Source organism: Arvicanthis niloticus, chromosome 14, assembly GCF_011762505.2.
Source record: "Arvicanthis niloticus isolate mArvNil1 chromosome 14, mArvNil1.pat.X, whole genome shotgun sequence".
NCBI classification, from domain to species: domain Eukaryota; kingdom Metazoa; phylum Chordata; class Mammalia; order Rodentia; family Muridae; genus Arvicanthis; species Arvicanthis niloticus.
Genome location: NC_047671.1, coordinates 22,499,808 through 22,517,137, shown reverse-complemented (window position 1 = coordinate 22,517,137; position 17,330 = coordinate 22,499,808). Strand labels below are relative to the sequence as shown.

Genomic DNA, 17,330 nt, shown 5'->3' with positions numbered 1-17,330 from the left:
CATGATGCCCATGTGAGGGGTGGGGCTAGTTCTGCACAGCCCTCAGACATTAATATGTCCCTGGGCAGCAGCCCAGACCAGGAACATTACTCTGAACTTTGGTGGTAAGAGGCCCCTGCTCCTATCTGGTGCTTGGACTCAGCTGTGGCCTCCATTGGTTCCAAAGACCAGGACTCTACCATGGTCCCAGATGGCATCACTGGCTACTTACACCAGGCTGTTCTTCACTACCTTCAGGCCTCCAGATCTGCCTGTCTTTTGTTTCTTCTGTTTCTCTTTCTCTTCCATTTCTCCACCATTTACTTACTGGTGCCAGAGGTCTCTGAGTGTCTAGGGTCATCTCAGGAGTGCTATGCCCCTTTAGTGCATTATGGCGCCAGGCAGGGATCATCTTGGGCACAGTCTGCCCCTGTAGACCTGTGTGGTGCTGAACTAGTGGTCATATCAGGCTACCTCCCTGACTGGGCCCCATGACACCCACTGGTGGTCATTTCTGGCTTGATTTTTTTTCAGGGAATGTGAGGCTACTAATCATTCAGGTGTTCAAAGGTCAGAATATTGAGTGTAGACATAGCTTCTCTCCTCTGTGTCACCTACTGACCCATATGTGACATAGTAGCCACACCTGCAACACCTCTAGGGACAGGTTTTTTTTTTTTTTACATTTTTTATTACCATAAACAAAGCACAAGAAGAATATCAATTAGAAATTAATTAAATTATATTAATCACTAATTTATATTAATGACTAATAAATTATTAGTTAAAATCAATTAGAAACAACAAAAGCCAAAAGGTAGAGAAGCTTCCCTTACTGTCGGTATGAAGTTCAGCATTCTAAATATGCAAATGAACGTATTCCCAGGAGTAATCATGATCATGCTAAAATGAGTTTCCTGGATATTTATTGTAATTGTGTTCATGCTAGTTGAAAAAACAAACACTGGGGGTAGCAAGATGGCACAGTGGGTAAAGGCACTTGCCACCAAGCTGGATGTCCTAAGTTCGATCGCCAGGACCCACATGGTGGAAGGAGAGAATTGACTCTTGCTCAGTTGTCTTCTGATGCGTCTGCATGCACATGTACACACACACACACACACACACACACACACACACACACACGATGGGGGAGATGTAATGAAAAAAAAGCAAAAACCAAGCAAATGTTTCTGACGTTTAACAACAGAGTATTTTGAAATACTCAGATCTAGAGAGTATTAGACAAAATGGCTTTCTCAGTAGGTGTTAACACAATCATTAGAGGTAAGCTTAAAGCCCCATATATAAACATTTTAATTCTGAGAGTGAAATTTATTAAATAGGGGTGGGAAATGTGCCTTTTAAAACGAGGTAAGGCATCACTGTTCAAATTACAAACTGTTTATGGTTCCCCTGTGTGAGCCAAAACCATTCTAACATGGGATGCATGCTCTCAGAGGTGTGGCACATTGCAATGGACCTTCAGCTAATCTATTTGACTGGGTTTCATATAAGCATTAAGTTTGAGCCTTTTTTTTTTTTTTTTTTTTTTTTTTTTTTTTTTTTTTTTTTTTTTTTACTACTTCTTGGTGATTAAGCAGTGTATTGGCCAAATACAAGTATGAAAAACTGCAGTCATAAATATGAGGGAGACTGTGTAATCATAGTCAGTAGCACACATTTAAAAGGTCATTCATAGCTTGCCTAGCAAACAAGAAAGACAGATTATCCTGTTGGGCTCCCCTCAGCTGAACCCAGTTAAAATTGTCATTTAAGTTCAGCATGGAAAGAGAAAACATTTCAGAAGCACAAAGCTGGTGGGGGAGGGGAAGGAGGGAGGGAGAAATGGAGGGAGAGAGAGGGAGACAGAGAAAGACAGAGATAGAGAGAGACACACAAAGAGAGACAGAGACACACAAAGAGAGACAGAGAGAGTGTCCTGTGACATTATGTCTATTCTAGAGGCAAATTGTTCTATTCAATGTGTATTGTGTATTAATTGGGTGAGCATCCCCTCCCAGGAGGCCATGGCTCACTGTGTCCCCTTTGCCGGGCTCCTCCCTTTCACCTGTAGCTGCTTACACACCTTGGTGCCCTCTCCTCTGATTGTGTTAGCACCACTGGTTTCACACACTTGTTTTTGCCTGTTTTCTCTGGACTTGAAACTGCAGAGCTTGCTTTACAGGTAGGTTGACAGGTGGGACAGCTTAGCTTAGCGTGTTTGAGGCTCTAGGTTCCGCTCATGTGTGAGGCCTGCATCTCCTGACACTTCAAGGAGAAGTATTAAAGCAGGGAATCAAGATATCTATAGCACTGAGTTTATAAGTGATGTTTTCCTCTGGTCTTTAAACTTTACTCAACCTTGTCTGGGCACGGCGGTGCTCACCGTTCCTCTCAGCACTTGGGAAGTAGAGGCAGATGGCACTCTATGAGTTCACAGCCAGCCAGAGTAATATGTGTGTGTGTGTGTGTGTGTAAGTCAGGGGCCAACTTGCAGAAATCTGTTTCCCCCCTTCTATCATGTTGGTCCCTAGGATCAAATTCAGTCATCAGGTTTGGCAGTACTGAGCAACCTCCCTGGCCAGAGTTTTGAAGTTTTTGTTAGTTTGGTCTTTATGCCAGTAATTTTACTCTAACAAACTGACTTTAAAGACAATGTGAGACATAAAGAAAGAACACATTACTAAATATGAAGATGTAAGGTATATACAATGTAAAACACTGCTTGTTTTTATGGATGGTGATATTTGCAGGAAAATATAATTCTGCACTGAATTACTTTTTTGTTTTTTTATTTCATCCTTCTTTGGCTCTCTTCTTTGAGACAAGGTCTCATGTGGACTAAGGTGGTGAGGCTGGTCTTGAATTCTTGATCCTGCTTAACTCCGTCTCCCAAGTGCTGGGATCACAGGAGTGCACCACACACACCACCTGGGTGGTCTTCTTATTTTAATGGCATTGAGGAAAATTAGAAGATAATCATAAGACTAGAAAGTTGTGTTGTTGCAAGTGAAGTAAGACCCGTGGCAAGGCTGGCCAGGGTGACTGCACCTTTGAGCACTGGAAGAGAAGACATAGGCAGGTAAGTCTCTGTGAGTTCTAGGCCTGCCAGGGCTATACAGTGAGACCCTGCTCCCCACCCCCAGTATTACAAGAATGGCTGTGTATTTTGCATACACTAAGAAATACTTTTCAAGGAACAAATCAACAAATGAGAATGGTTAGGTTTGGAGAACCCATTTGGTTATGTTTTTGCTAGGAATTAAAGGTGGGACTTTTCACATGTTAGGCAAGTGCTCTGCCAGTAAATTACATTCCCAGCCCTTTAAAAACGCTTCTCATAGGAAAAGCCACCCAGAGACCTCCTCATCTAGAGATCTATGTCATCTGCAGACACCAAACCCCAACACTATTACTGATGCCAACAAGTGCTTGCTGACAGCAGTCTGGTATGGCTGTTCTCTGAGAGGTTCTACCAGCACCTGACCAATACAGATGCAGATACTGACAGCCAACCATCTGACTGAGCCTGGGGACCCCAATGGAAGAGCTAGGGGAAGGACTGAAGGAGCTGAAGGGGATTGCAACCCCATAGGAAGAACAATATCAACTCACCTGACCACCCAGAGCTCCCAGAGACTAAACCACCAACCATAGAGTATACAGGGAGGGATCCATGGCTCCAGATACATATGTAGCAGAGGATGGAGGTATCTGGCATCAGTGGGAGGGGAGGCCCTGGGTCCTGTGGAGGCTTGATGGCCCAGCATAGGGGAATGCTAGAGTGGTGAGATGGGAGTGGGTGAGTGGGTGGAGGAGCACCCTCATAGAAGTAAAGGGTAGGGGGGAGAGGAGGGATGGGATGGAGGTGTTGTGGAGGGGTAACCAGGAAGGAGGATATTGTTTGAAATGAAAATGAATAAAATGATTAATAATAATAATAATAAATGCTTCACATTAGCATATATTCATTATGCTTAATAACAACTTTCATTTATGACAAATTGATACATGTACATAATGTATTTCAGCCATTCCTCATTACTCTCTCTTGGCCCCTCCCACTATCATCAATCTTGTTCTTTTTTTCACAACTAGCCTTCTTCTCCTTCTGTGTTCTTTTTTTCTGGTGACCCAACGAATCAGGCAATGGCGAGGCTCCATGAGCCTCTTGCTTCTCCAACACAATATTCATTGGCTCAGCCTTGCACTGACTTTGTGCAGATAACCAGAGCTACTGTGAGTTGGAGCACAGTGGCATGTCCTTCCTGTAGGTCAGTGTTCCACATGGCCCCCTCCTTTCCTCTAACTCTTGCCTTCTCTCTGCCCCTTATTCCTTGATGTTCCCTGAGCTGCAGAGGCATAATACGGATGTTCCACTCATGACCCAGCACACAACAGTCACTCGTTCTCACCATTTTGACCAGTAATGGGTCTTTGTTGTTGCCATGACCACTACCAAAAGAAGCTTCTCTGACTGGCACCAGTTGATGTCACAGCCTTGGTTTGATGTCTTTGAGACAGTGTCTTGGTTTGTAGCTGAGGCCTGTGTTAAACTAACTGGTCTCACCACGGTAGTGATGGTGCTCTGTCAGCTTCTGGGATGCTGGGACTGTGGACATACATCACCATGCTCTTCAGGAGTTGTCTTCGGGTTACTATTGCTGCCGTGAGATATGATAACCAAAAGCAAGTGGCGGGAGGAAAGGGTTTATTTGGTGTACGCTTCCATATTGCTGTTCATCATCAAAGGAAAGCATGACAGGAATTCAAACAGCGCTGGAACCTGGAGGCAGGAGCTGATGCAGAGGCCATGGAAGGGTGCTGCTTACTGGCTTGTGCCTCATGGCTTGCTTCCAGTCTGTTTTCTTATAGAACCCAGGACTACCAACCCAGAGATAGAACCACAGTGGGCCGGGCCCTCCTCAGTCAATAACTAATTAAGAAAAGGCCTCACAGCTGGATCTTCTGGCAGCCTTTTCTAAATTAAGCTTCTTTTTTTTCAGATAACTCTTGTTTGTGTGTCAAGTTGAGTGAGACTAGCCAAAGCAGGACTCATGGTTTTAATAAGCTCTAGATGGACTGGATTTGTGATGGTTCAGTACAAATGAACACTTGGCATTTCTTCCAACAGTTAATGCCCTTCCGAGTTACTTCCATGAAGACACTGATGATATATAAGCCTCTCCACTAAATAGAAGAGCCTCTCGTGAGTGAGGGAATGAATTTTTCATACCACACAGAACTTTATATAAAACAATTTTATGTTGGGGGGAAGTTAAATTGGATGGTGTGAGGACAAGTATCATTTTGTTTTGTCTCTACATTTTAAAGAACTTTTATACAACTCCTGAACTGCCTATAAAACACCTCAAGACATTCATCATTTACTGTGCTGAGGATATTAAACTTGGCATGACCAATGGTCAGAAACTTAATGTCACTTCTGGCTCCCAGCAGCAGGTGGGAGGTGCTTCTCAGTCACCAGATGGGAGTCCAGGAATCAGCAGTAGCAGCAGGAATGCAATGGAAATCAGGGGGAATCGGACGTTGGCAAGAACTACAAGGGAGAGAACTCACTCCTGGGAACTCGTTTAAATGCCTGGAGTTCTCCTCACCCTACATTGTGTCTAAGGAGAAATTTATTGGCGTTAAGTAAGAAGGACCAACAGGAGATAGCAGGGTGTTGGTCAAAATGAATTCCTTTTAGGATAAGGTCAGATGTGAGACCAGGGAGAAGAACAACAACAAAAAAATATTTCCTTAGTAGAAGATTCTAGATGGAATGTAATGTTAATAGAAAAAGCTGGATAGCTAATGGCTGAACTTGCAGGGTCTCAGAGTTGAAGCATTAGGGAAGAAGTCTAGGATGGTCAGTGTGAGCAAATTCAATATAGATGACACTGCTAGAGTCCTTTTTGGTAGGGTTAAGATTAGGGTTGGGCTAGGGTCAGGGTCAGGGTCAGGGTCAGGGTCAGGGTCAGGGTCAGGGTCAGGGTCAGGGTTAAGGTTAGATGAAGGGCTGGGGATCTTACAATGAGAACAGGGACATTTAGGCATAATTAGTGCTATCCTTACTTCCAAAACCCCAGCCAATACATCTCCTTCAAGTGGGTGGAGCATAGTTCTCTTCTCCATCTCCCCTTTCCAACCCTTCTTCTTTTCTCTGTCCCCCCTTTCTTTTCCTCTTCATTTTTCTTTTTTCTGAGACTGGGTCTCATGTAGTCTAGGTTGGCCTTGAGCTTGCTATTAACAGAATCCAGCTTTGATATTACAGATCTCTCTCTCTCTCTCTCTCTCTCTCTCTCTCTCGCTGAAGGATTGGTCTTAGTTAACAGTTTTGAGGTTTTTGTATGTCCTGGGAAACAATCTATGAGAACTAGTGAGTTTATGACGTATATAGCAAATAAAGGGAAAAGGAAACATAGCAAGCGTTAAATAGACACAGAGCAAAACATCACCAAATTGGATGTTCAAAACACTCAGCAGAAGTAGCTGGGGAGTCCCATTGAGGCAGGTAGCTGGAGTTCCTGATAGGAAGAGTCATGGATGAAGCAGAGAGTTGTCCCCTTAAGTGAGGCTTCCAAGTAGAAGAACAAATAATAAGAGATACTGACAATGTCATCAATTGGGCCCCCAGGACATCCAGAAGAAACCTAATAGGGAAGTTGAGGCAGGCAGCTGGAGATCCCATTTGAGAGGGTCTTCTCCACCCTCTCCATGGATAAACTCTCCATGGCTGAATTTCTAGCTTCCCTTTCCTATTGCAGGTGCTTTATATTGCATGCTAAGCACTAGTAATCATAACTAGAAAGACTTTACTTTTTAGCTAATCCGAAGGGAACATTTTAACTTCTGGATTGTTTTGATATTCTTTTCCTTCTCTGTCATAGAGTTAGGGAGTCCAGCTCATCTCCAGACAAGGAGCCTTGGGGGACACTTTGAGCCAAACACGCCTGGGACTGAATTGGTAATGGTGGGGGTAACAACGCTCCAGAGCCTGCTTCTCAGGGAGCTCAGACATCACATGCCAGTTTGTCATAAAATATATGTTAAGTCTTATAGCAAACTTGTCATGTTGGGAAAGGCAGAGCTGTGGGCGCAGCACCTAGCTATAAACACAGAGGTGTGAGGCTGCTGGTCACAGACAGACATCAATCAGGAAGCCTCCCCACTCCTCAAGTGTGTCTCTGCTAGATAACAAGAAGGGGCCAGAGAAGAAAGAGGGAAAAGCTGAAAAACTTCACTGTGGAGAAACCTGACAAACATCCTTTAGCCATGTGACCAAGGTCAATGGCATCTAAGGTTAAGCCTACAGTTACATCCTTTATGCAGAGGTAAGAACAGACTTTATCTCTGCATGCTTCTTCCCCAGGCACAGAACCAGAGTCTAATCATGAGACTAGATAGCATCAATCAAATCCTAGTTAAGGATAGCTCACATGTCATCAGACCGGCAGTCTTCAAGACGGCCAAGACCATCTACAGCAAGTTAGAGTTGGAGACTTATGCCCAGGAGGAACATGATGACAGAAGACACTGTAATCTTCACAGTCTTGTAGGAGGGACAAAGGGCATTATGGATAAACAGGTATTCTGAATCAAGTATGGACTTTAATCAATGTGTCATATTGATTAATTAAAAATACTCTCATATTATGTAAGATTAGTGATTATTAGATGCACACTCCATTGAAGTTCTGTGCTATCTACATAGTTTTTTTTTTTTTTTTTTTTTTTAGTTATTAAAATCAATTTTGTTAAAATACATATCCAAGCCTGGCAGTGGTGGCACATATCTTTAATCTCAGCTCTTGGGAGGCAGAGGCAGGTGGATCTGTGAGTTCGAGGCCAGCCTGATCCACAGAGGGAGTTCCAGGACTATCCAGATCTCTGAACTGAGGCAATAATGTGGCATTTTACAGAGCACAGGCATCTACTTGGAAGACTCACGTCTGAGCTGGAGGCTGAGCACAGGAATTACCAAATGAGGAAGGTGGTGAAGTTGTCTTTTAAACTGGTTTAGCACGTTAGCTTTCCTGTCCTGTTGGTGATGATCACTGGGGAAGTGTCACTTATTGCTTTATGAGAAATCCTTGTTGTAATCTTCTATCACTGAGCAGGAGCGTCTCAAAGGCATAGCATACACCAGTGACAGTCTCCTTTAATAGTACTGTGTTCCCCTCTTGCAGCATTCTCTTGAAATCTATGGAAGCCACATTTAGTCTGCATGTTGATCTCAGTCTGGCCTCAAACTTAAAACCTTCCTGCCTCAGCTTCAGGAGTGCTAGGATTCCAACAACATACCACCATGCCCAACGAGAAAGAAGATAGTTGATAAGGTAGAGGATTGAGCTTGAGACCATCTTGGGTAACATACCAAGACACATTGGGTTGGTTTGAATATGCTTGGCTCAGGAAATGGCACTATTAGGAGGTATAGCCTTGTTGGAGGAACTGTGTCACTGTGGGGGTGGGCTTCGAGAGCTTCCTCCCACTGGCCTGAGGATAACAGTCTGCTCCTAGCTTCCTTTAGATAAAGATGTAGAACTCTTAGCTCCTCCAGTGCTATGCCTACCTGGATGCTGCTGTGCTTCCTGCCATGATGGTAATGAACTGAACCTCTGAACTTATAAGCTAACCTCAATTAAATGTTGTCCTTTATAAGAGTTGTCTTGGTCATGGTGTCTCTTCACAGCAATGGAAACTCTAAGACACACATTAAAAAACAAAACAAAACAAAACAAAACAAAACAAAACAAAACAAAAAAGACATTTGGTCCTTTTGTGTCAGCTGCCAACATTCTGGAGCACTCTGCCTGACAACTTGCTGGCCAGCTAGCCCGGGAACCAGGTAGGTGATGCTCGCTCTCCACCCTTACTCCACTTCTCATTCCCCAGCCCTACAGCAGAAAACCTGCATGGGGCTGTTCTCTCTCTCTCTCTCTCTCTCTCTCTCTCTCTCTCTCTCTCTCTCTCTCTCTCTTTCTCTCTCTCCCTCCCATTCCTTGAGACGCCACATCTTTGTGGCAGACCTAGCTTTCCTTCCTCTCGTGGATCCTCTTAGTCCTCCTCCCACTTCTGGCCTTTCCCTATTCCTTCTAAGATATTTTTTTATTTTTGTTTTTTATTTATTTCATGTATATGAGTACACTGTAGCTATCTTCAGACACACCAGAAGAGGGCATCAGATCCCATTACAGATGGTTGTGAGCCACCATGTAATTGCTGGGAATTGAACTCAGGACCTCTGGAAGATCAGTCAGTGCTCTTAACCTCTGAGCCATCTCTCCATCCAACCCCCCCCCCGCCCCTATTCCTTCTAAAATGTTTGAGATTTCTTTCTTAATTTCTGTCTTGACTCATTTTTCATCCAGTAGGGAGTTGTTAAGTTTCCATGAGTTTGTATATTTTCTGTTGTTGATAATCCAGCTTTAATTCATTGTAGTCAGATAGGATGCAGGGTTTTACTTCAATTGACAAGCATTTGTTGAGATTTGTTTTGTGTCCCAGTATGTGTTTAATTTTGGAGAAAGTTCCATGCCCTGCTGAGAATAAGGTATATTTGTGTTTGGGTAAAATGTTCTGTAAATATGTTAGGACTCTTTGTTTAGGATGTCATTTAGCTCCAGTGTTTCTTTGATTAGTTTTTGTCTGGATGACCTGTTTATCACCAGTAGTGGGGTGTTGATGTTCCCCATTATCACAGTGTGAGGGTCCATATGTGATTTTAGCTGTAGTAGTGTTTTTTTTTTATGAATGTGGGTGCTCTCGTGTTTGGTGCATAGATGTTAAGAACTGCAATGTTCCCTTGGTAGATTTTTCCATTGATGAGTACACAGTGTCCTTCCACAACTCTTCTGATTAGTTCTGGTTTGAAGTCTACTTTGTCCGATATTAAAATGGCTACACTGGGTTGTTTCTTGGATCCCTTTGCTTGGAATGTCTTTTTCTATGCTTTGAAACCTTTGACCATCATCCTGATGTGATGTCTATCATTGATGTTGATGTATGTTTTTTTTTTTTTGAATGCAGCAGAAGGATGGATCCTGTTTTTGCATCCCTACTGCTAGTCTGTGTCTTTTTATTGGACTCTTGAGACCCATTGACGTTGAGAGTTATCCATGAGCAGTGTTTGTTGATTTCCATTATTTTGTTGTGGTGGTGTGAGTTTTATCTGAGATTATCATTCTCTGTGTTTTCTTGAGTGTTGTTAGCTTCTTCATATTGAAGTTTTCCTTCTACTGCCTTCTGTAGAGCTGGATTTGTAGATAGATACCGCTTAAATTTGGTTTTATCATAGAATGTATTTATCTATTGTGATAGAAAGTTGTGCTGTGTATCTGAGCTGGCATCTGTGGTCTTTTAGGGTTTATAGAAGATCTGTCCAGACTCTTCTGGCATTTAGAGTCTCCATTGAAAAGTCAGGTGTTATTCTAATAGGCCTTTATAAGTTATTTTGTCTTTTCCCTTTACAACCTTTAATACTATTTGTTGTTCTGTACATCTAGTATTTTAATTATTATGTGTCATGGGGAATGTCTTTTCTGGTCCAGTGTATTTGGTATTCTAGGTGCTTTTTGTACCTTGATAGGCATCTCCTTTTTTTTAGGTTAGGGAAGATTTCTTCTATGATTTTTAAAAAAACTATTTTCTGTGCCTTTGTCCTGAGTTTCTTCTCTTTTCTCATTACTATAATTCTTGGATTTGGTCTTTTCACAGATTTCCAGATTTTTTGTATGTTTTGTGCCAGAAGTTGTGTGTGCGTGCGTGTGTGTTTAGACTTAACATCTTCTTTGACCTAGGTCTGAGGTATCCATTTTGTCTATTTTGTCTTTAATGTCTGAGATTCTGTCTTCTATCTCATGTATTCTGTTTGCGAGGCTTGCCTCAGAGGTTCGTGTTATGTTCCTAAATTTACAGTTTTTGTTCAGTTTGGGTTTTCTTGATTGGTTCTATTTCTGCTTTCATGTCTTGAACTTGTAAGTGTTCCTGCTCAGATGGAAGGGTATCCTGGGACTTGGAAGCCCAGGAACCATACATCTCCAAGGGGAGAAGGAATCCCAATGGAAGGGAATCCTGAGATATAGGGGCCCAGGAACCACATAGCTCTGAGGTGGGACAGTGTACCAGTGGGAGGCCATCCTGAGACATGGGAGCCCAGGAATCATAGAGCTCTGACAGGACACCTCCTCAGAAAAGAGAAGACAGCTCCCAGGGGAGGGTATCCTCAGCTGAGCTCAGGAGCCTCAGCCCTGCTTCATTGCTTCTTGGCTTCTTCTTCTGATGAGTTCCATGAAGCAACAAATCTCATGAAAGAGATTTATGGGAGGGTCCAGGGCGTGGAGGGACAAATCCAGGGGTAACTGCCTCTGCTTCCATGAGTGGACAGCAAGGAATTGGACAAAGGGCAAGGCTTATATAGGATTTCTTAAGGGGTGGGGATTTTCAGGGCAGAGATTTCTAGAGTAAGGATTGGTGGGACTTCAAGTCCTGAGCTTGGGGAGCTCAGGGGTTGGTGGTTTTTTTTCACTTCCCTTTCTCTTGCATCTGGCTCATGGGTTAGTATGGGAAGACTTTTCCAGCTGCAGGCAGCTTTGGCTGAGGCACCATCACTGCTGAGCTGCTTGGTGTGGCTGGAGAGGAGGTGTCGCCACTGTGGACAAGCTCCTACAGGACAGTTCATGAAGGCCATAAACTGAGGCAGGAAAGAAGGTGCTGCCACTATGAACAGCTCCTGTGACAGTACCTCATGACAGCAGCAGACTGAGGTGGGAAAAGGATGTGTTGCCACCATGGACAGCTCCTGTGGCACTACTTCTCGACAGCAACAAGCTAAGGAGGTGCAGCCATTTTGACTGCTCCTGTGGTAGTATTGGGTTGGAAGGAGGAGCTGCCACTTTGGCCTGGTGGGGGCACTGCTCAGGGACTATAGAACTGTTCTCTTCATTTCTTCCACTGTTTTTTTTAAATTCTTTCCTAGATTTCATTAATGGATTTTTTCTAACTCTTTTAAGAACCTTGAGAGTATCATAATAGGCTATTTTAAAGTTCTTGTCTTGTGCTTTTGCTATGTTATATTTCACAGGGCCACTGTAGTAGAGATATTAGGATTTAGTGGAGATATATTATTCTGACCATTATTGATTATATTTTTTTCTTAAGTGAGCAATTTTATTAAAAACAACAAAACAAAACAAAACAAAACAAAGCCAAAACAAAGCCAAAACAACAAGACCAAACAAAACACCAAACAGAAGTTTATGCCATGAAGCAGGCCTGGGGCCTGGTTGCCCTCCATCAGCTGTTAAATGTTCTGCTGCACGAAGGGGTTGGGGATGGCCCCCATGCCGTCATGCAGACAGATGAGCAGCACCGGGGTGCCATGGCACACCATAAGTCCCAGCTGCGGTGTGTCCTCTATCAGCTTGTACTGGTCTTTTGAATCTCACATGTGCTCAATGGTTCCATCCAGCACCAGGTTGCTCAGTGGGTCAAGGTCAAACCCTTTCAGGATCCCGAAGGGTTCCTAGCTGCCCTGGAACTTCATGTGAATGATTGTGTCAGTGTACTTATGTACTTAGACAGGTCCACGATGCTTTCTTTCTTCCTTTTTGCTCTGTCCACCATCTTGCCATAGCCTCTTGATTATATTTTTACACTACTAGCTAGGCATCTGGGTTTCAGGTGGTTGTAATTCTAGGTGCTGATACCTGCTCTTGTATTTGTTGGGTAGATGTTCCATTCCTTGGTTTTGGTTGCTGCTTCTGGTTCTTAGGAGAGTGTGATGCTGTGGGTTGCCTGATAAGGAATGCTTCTGAGATCCTGCTATTCATGGCCTTTGGGGGTCCAGGATAGAAAGTGTTTCTAGGTATTGGGAGCTGACAGAAAGAACTGAAGGTATGTATGTGTGAAGGGGCTCACAGGAAGGAAAAAAGCTGGGTCTGTTACTAGGATCTGCTTAGTCTCCTGGGAGTGGGGGCAGAGAGGAAGGAGAGACCATAGCAGGTGATCTGTTACAAGGCTGGTGCTAAGACTGGAGAGGGGGTTGGATTGGGGGACAGGAGGGAGAAATAGGATTCCCTACCTGGTTCCTTGGTTAGTGTGGATGGCAGGTTTCCAGGGAGTGCCTGCAGGAGTTGGCAGCGGAGACAGAGGGATGGGGTAATGGTGGAGGGCTGTAGGAAATGTCCTGCTTGATCTGGCAATTGGGGCAGTGAGGAAGAGAAGGCTGCAGCAGGTTGCCTGCTACAGAGCTGGGGAAAAGACTGAGGGACTGGAATTGGAGGACTGGAGGGAGAGTGAAGATCGTCTATCTGATTTTCTGGCTGACACGAACTTTCCAGAGAGTGCCTATGAGTTGTGTGTGTGTGTGTGTGTGTGTGTGTGTGTGTGTGTGTGTGTATGTGTGTATTTGCCTGTGTCTGTATGTGTAGAGGCTAGAGGATGGTGTTGAATATCTTCCTCCATTGCTCTTTATTTATCATCTATCTATCTACCTGTCTATCATCTATCCATCTATCTACCTATCTATCTCTATCTGAGGTGGTTCCTCACTGAACTGGAGCTCGCTGTTTTGGCTATATTGGCTGAGCACCAATTCCCAAAGATTTGCATTTCTATCTTGTCCCAGCACTGGGATTATAGACGTATCAGGCTTTTACAAAGTAATTAAAAATTGAGAGTATAATTACATTATTTCCCCCTTTTCTTTCTTCCTCCCAAACTCTTCCAAGCACAGCCCCACTCCCTCTCTTTAAAATTCTAGGCCTCTTTTTTTCTTTAATTTTCTATATATGTATATTCTATTCCTATATACATCAACGCAACTTTCTCAGTCTGTATAATGTTACTCGTATGTATGTTTTCAGGGCTGGAGATTTGGTATTGGATAATCAATTGGTGTGTTCTTCCCTGGGACGCTGTTTCTCTTGATGTCAGCATCCTTTAGCCATCTGCAATTCTCTGTGAAGGGTGGAGGCCTCCTAAACTTTCCCTTCCCATGCTTACATGCATATTGGTGCTGTCCTTGTTCAGGCAGCCACATCCGAGAGACTTCATGTTTTGGGAATCAGAACTCAGGTCCAAAACCTTGAGCAGCAGATACTTTACCCACTGAGCCATCTCCTTGACTCCACATTTTTGTTTTTAATGACATTCCCACAGACTTGGTGTGTAGAATTAAACTATTAGTGTTAAATAAGAGATAATAATGGAAGTATTAGTTTGTTTGGCTTGCATAAGAGGAGGAGATATGCTTTAGACAAGAAAGCAGAAAATAATTTTGAGTGAACAAGGTAGCTCTCAGTGCTGGCTGGCATTGGGCATACTGATGGATTCAGGATATCAGATGGAGGTGTAAACGTGTTGAGTACAAACCACTGACAATAAACTATCTTGTACCTTGGTATATAAACTCAGATACATTTTTGAAGGTTTCAAGGTACTTTATTTCTTTATTTGTTCTTCAATCTGCCATAGTTTAATGAGTACATGATTCTTTGACTTGGCATTCACTTATGAGTTGGTTTTGAAACATTTCCTTGATTATTGCACCAGCTAACATGACTGATCTCTCTGTTCCTTTGGGGTGACTCTGTCAACAGGGGACAGGTTCTATTCTATTCCAGTTTGTGTGGCTGTATTTGTTCATGTAGAAACACAGAAGATGCTTCCACCTGCTAATATAGCATTTCCATATTTGTCATGGAAATTAGGTGTCTTCTTCTGATGGCTCTGCCTTACCACCACTTGCTGAATGCTTCGAACTTGGAGATAGCTTAGTGCATTTTTGGCCAAGGGCAACATCACAGAGATGAAGATGGAACTGCGGTGACTACAGCTGCTGCCTTGGTGCAAATTCACCCCGGCTACCCTTGCCTGATATATTTTTATTTTTTAAAAAACACATTAAAGAATTTCATGGCTGGGCGATGGTGGTACATGTTTTTAATGCCAGCATTCAGGAGGTAGAGACAGGTGAGTCTCTGAGTTCAAGGCCAGCCTGGTCTACAGAACGAGTCCCAGGACAGCCAGGGCTACACAGTGAAACCATGTCTTGAACAAACAAATGAGCAGAAATTGATATACAAGTACTGTATTTACAATGTTTCCAACCCCCTTTCTGTCCTCAAACTCCTCCTGTGTCCTCACTGCCTCTCAATTTCATGATGTCTTCTTTTAATTATTATTGTTAAATTTATAGTACATTGTTTCTCATATATTATCATTGTCACCCATCACACACACACACACACACACACACACACACACACACACTCAGGTATACACACATACTCACGTACACACACATACTCATTTACACACACATGTACACACACATCATGTACACACACACACTCGTGTACACACTCAGGTACACACATACTCATGTACACACACACACTCATGTACACACACACACACACACACACACACACACACACTCATGTACACATGACCTATTGAGCCCTTGTAGATCCTAAATGCTATAGAGATGGACATTCATAGCAGGAATCGATTGGTTTTGAAACTAGAGACCAGTAACTGGCACCGTAGTGAGCCTGCCAGTGACTAAATAAACACTGGAGAAGCTGAGGTTTAGGGAGAATGAAGTTGACTTTGTAGACAGACTGGCAGCCAAAGAACTTAGACTTGATATTTTATGTGATGAGAAACCATTGGTTGGTCGCTCCCACTCTGTATTTTCTAGAATTTCACACTGCTCATCCCCAAAGCGTGAATTGTGGAATACTGATGTAGACATTATGGGTTTTAATATAGAATCGATATTTGTTTATTTATCTATTCATTCATTCATTCATTCATTCATCATTCATTCATTCACTCATTAATTCATACTTTTCGAGACAGGGTTTTTCTGTGTATCCTTGGCTGGCCTGTAACCCATTCTATAAACCAGGCTGGCCATGAATTCAGCCTCTGCCTCCCAAATGCTGGAATTAAAGGCATGTGCTATCACCACCTGGCTTGGAATCAACTTTTATATATTTTCTACTTTAAGTTAAATTTAGACTTTTTTCTGTGCTCCAAACGAGGCTCACACATGGTCGCAGCTGCACAGTTATTGAAGGCTCCCTGTGAGTCTTCAGATCTGTGGGATCTACTTGGCATAGGTTAATTAGTCTCGGCATAACTTTGCTCAGTGATGTAGAAAGGCTCTGCATTGCCTTTAAGGCACATTTGGGTCTTTTCACGTCTATGATGTCATCTCCTATTAGTAGCATCTCACCACAACTCCCTGTAGAACAGCCCTATTCAGTAATCATGCATGCTTATCACCTCCAGCGCAAACACAAGTATTCTAGCATAGTTCAACTTATTCAGATACATAGAGCTGTTCTTTTCTTCCAGTTAGTTAGATTTACCTTATCATTTATTAATTTTTTCAACAGCTGTTCCTCAGTCAAAAGAAAACAAATAGCTTTTGAATACCTGTATCCCCTTTCCCCAAGTCCCAATCTAATTAATAAGCAAACATAAGAAGTGAAAGGCCTATAGCTCATTTCCATGCCTTTCCACCGATTGTATACATAAATGAATATCAATGGGGTGAGCAGAACTGGGTTCACTGCATGTAGTTAATACATGATGATTTATGGCTAGGCAGAGGCAGAAAACAAATGACTCAGCCCTGGGGAGTGGAGGAAGGAGAGATTTCCAGGCACCGTAACAACACTGCAATCTATGGCACGTATAGGAAAGTCCTGTTGTTCGACACTGATTGTATTCTTGAGCAGTGGTGCTAACCTGCTTCCCCCTAATTAAACAGACATTTGATCTCACTATTCTCTCCTGCTGATACCTGGATGTTTTATCATCAGCATCATTGATGTGAATCATTCCTTTTTTTCTTTCGTTGTTTTAAATGTTGGAACTGGTGCTGTTCATGTATTCTTCATTTTTCAAGTTTACTGAGGCATGTTGATAAATAATTGCACACACACACACACACACAATATATATATATATATATATATATATATATATATATATATATATCAGTCTGTCAGATACTAGTGCAGATATTGGTTAGTCTCTGTACCTGTGTATACCCCTTCACCACGAGGTAGAATGCACACTCACCACTGCCCACACTTTTTTTGTATTCTCTTCCCTACCTTCTCCCTCCTTCCATTCCTTCCTGGGGATTCAACTTAGGGTATTGTTTTAGTTAGAGTTTTACTACTGTGAACAGACACCATGACCAAGGGAACTCTTACAAGGACATTATTTCATTGGGGCTGGCTTACAGGTTCAAAGGTTCAGTCCATTATCATCAAGGCAGGTGCAGAGCATGGCAGCATCCAGGCAAGCATGGTGCAAAA

The 17,330-nt window shown here is 42.9% G+C and overlaps 1 non-coding gene and 2 pseudogenes across 1 annotated transcript; all 3 read right to left on the bottom strand.

The window, feature by feature from the left end:
- Positions 1-515: 515 nt before the first annotated feature.
- On the bottom strand, positions 516-647 carry LOC117720308 (small nucleolar RNA SNORA17). Its single transcript, XR_004608319.1, has one exon. It is a non-coding gene; the product is annotated as a small nucleolar RNA SNORA17 (small nucleolar RNA).
- Positions 648-12,289: 11,642 nt separating this feature from the next.
- LOC117720097 (U6 snRNA-associated Sm-like protein LSm7 pseudogene) lies at positions 12,290-12,612 on the bottom strand (annotated as a pseudogene).
- Positions 12,613-14,541: 1,929 nt separating this feature from the next.
- LOC117720096 (cytochrome c oxidase subunit 7B, mitochondrial pseudogene) lies at positions 14,542-14,790 on the bottom strand (annotated as a pseudogene).
- Between the last annotated feature and the right edge of the window lie 2,540 nt (positions 14,791-17,330).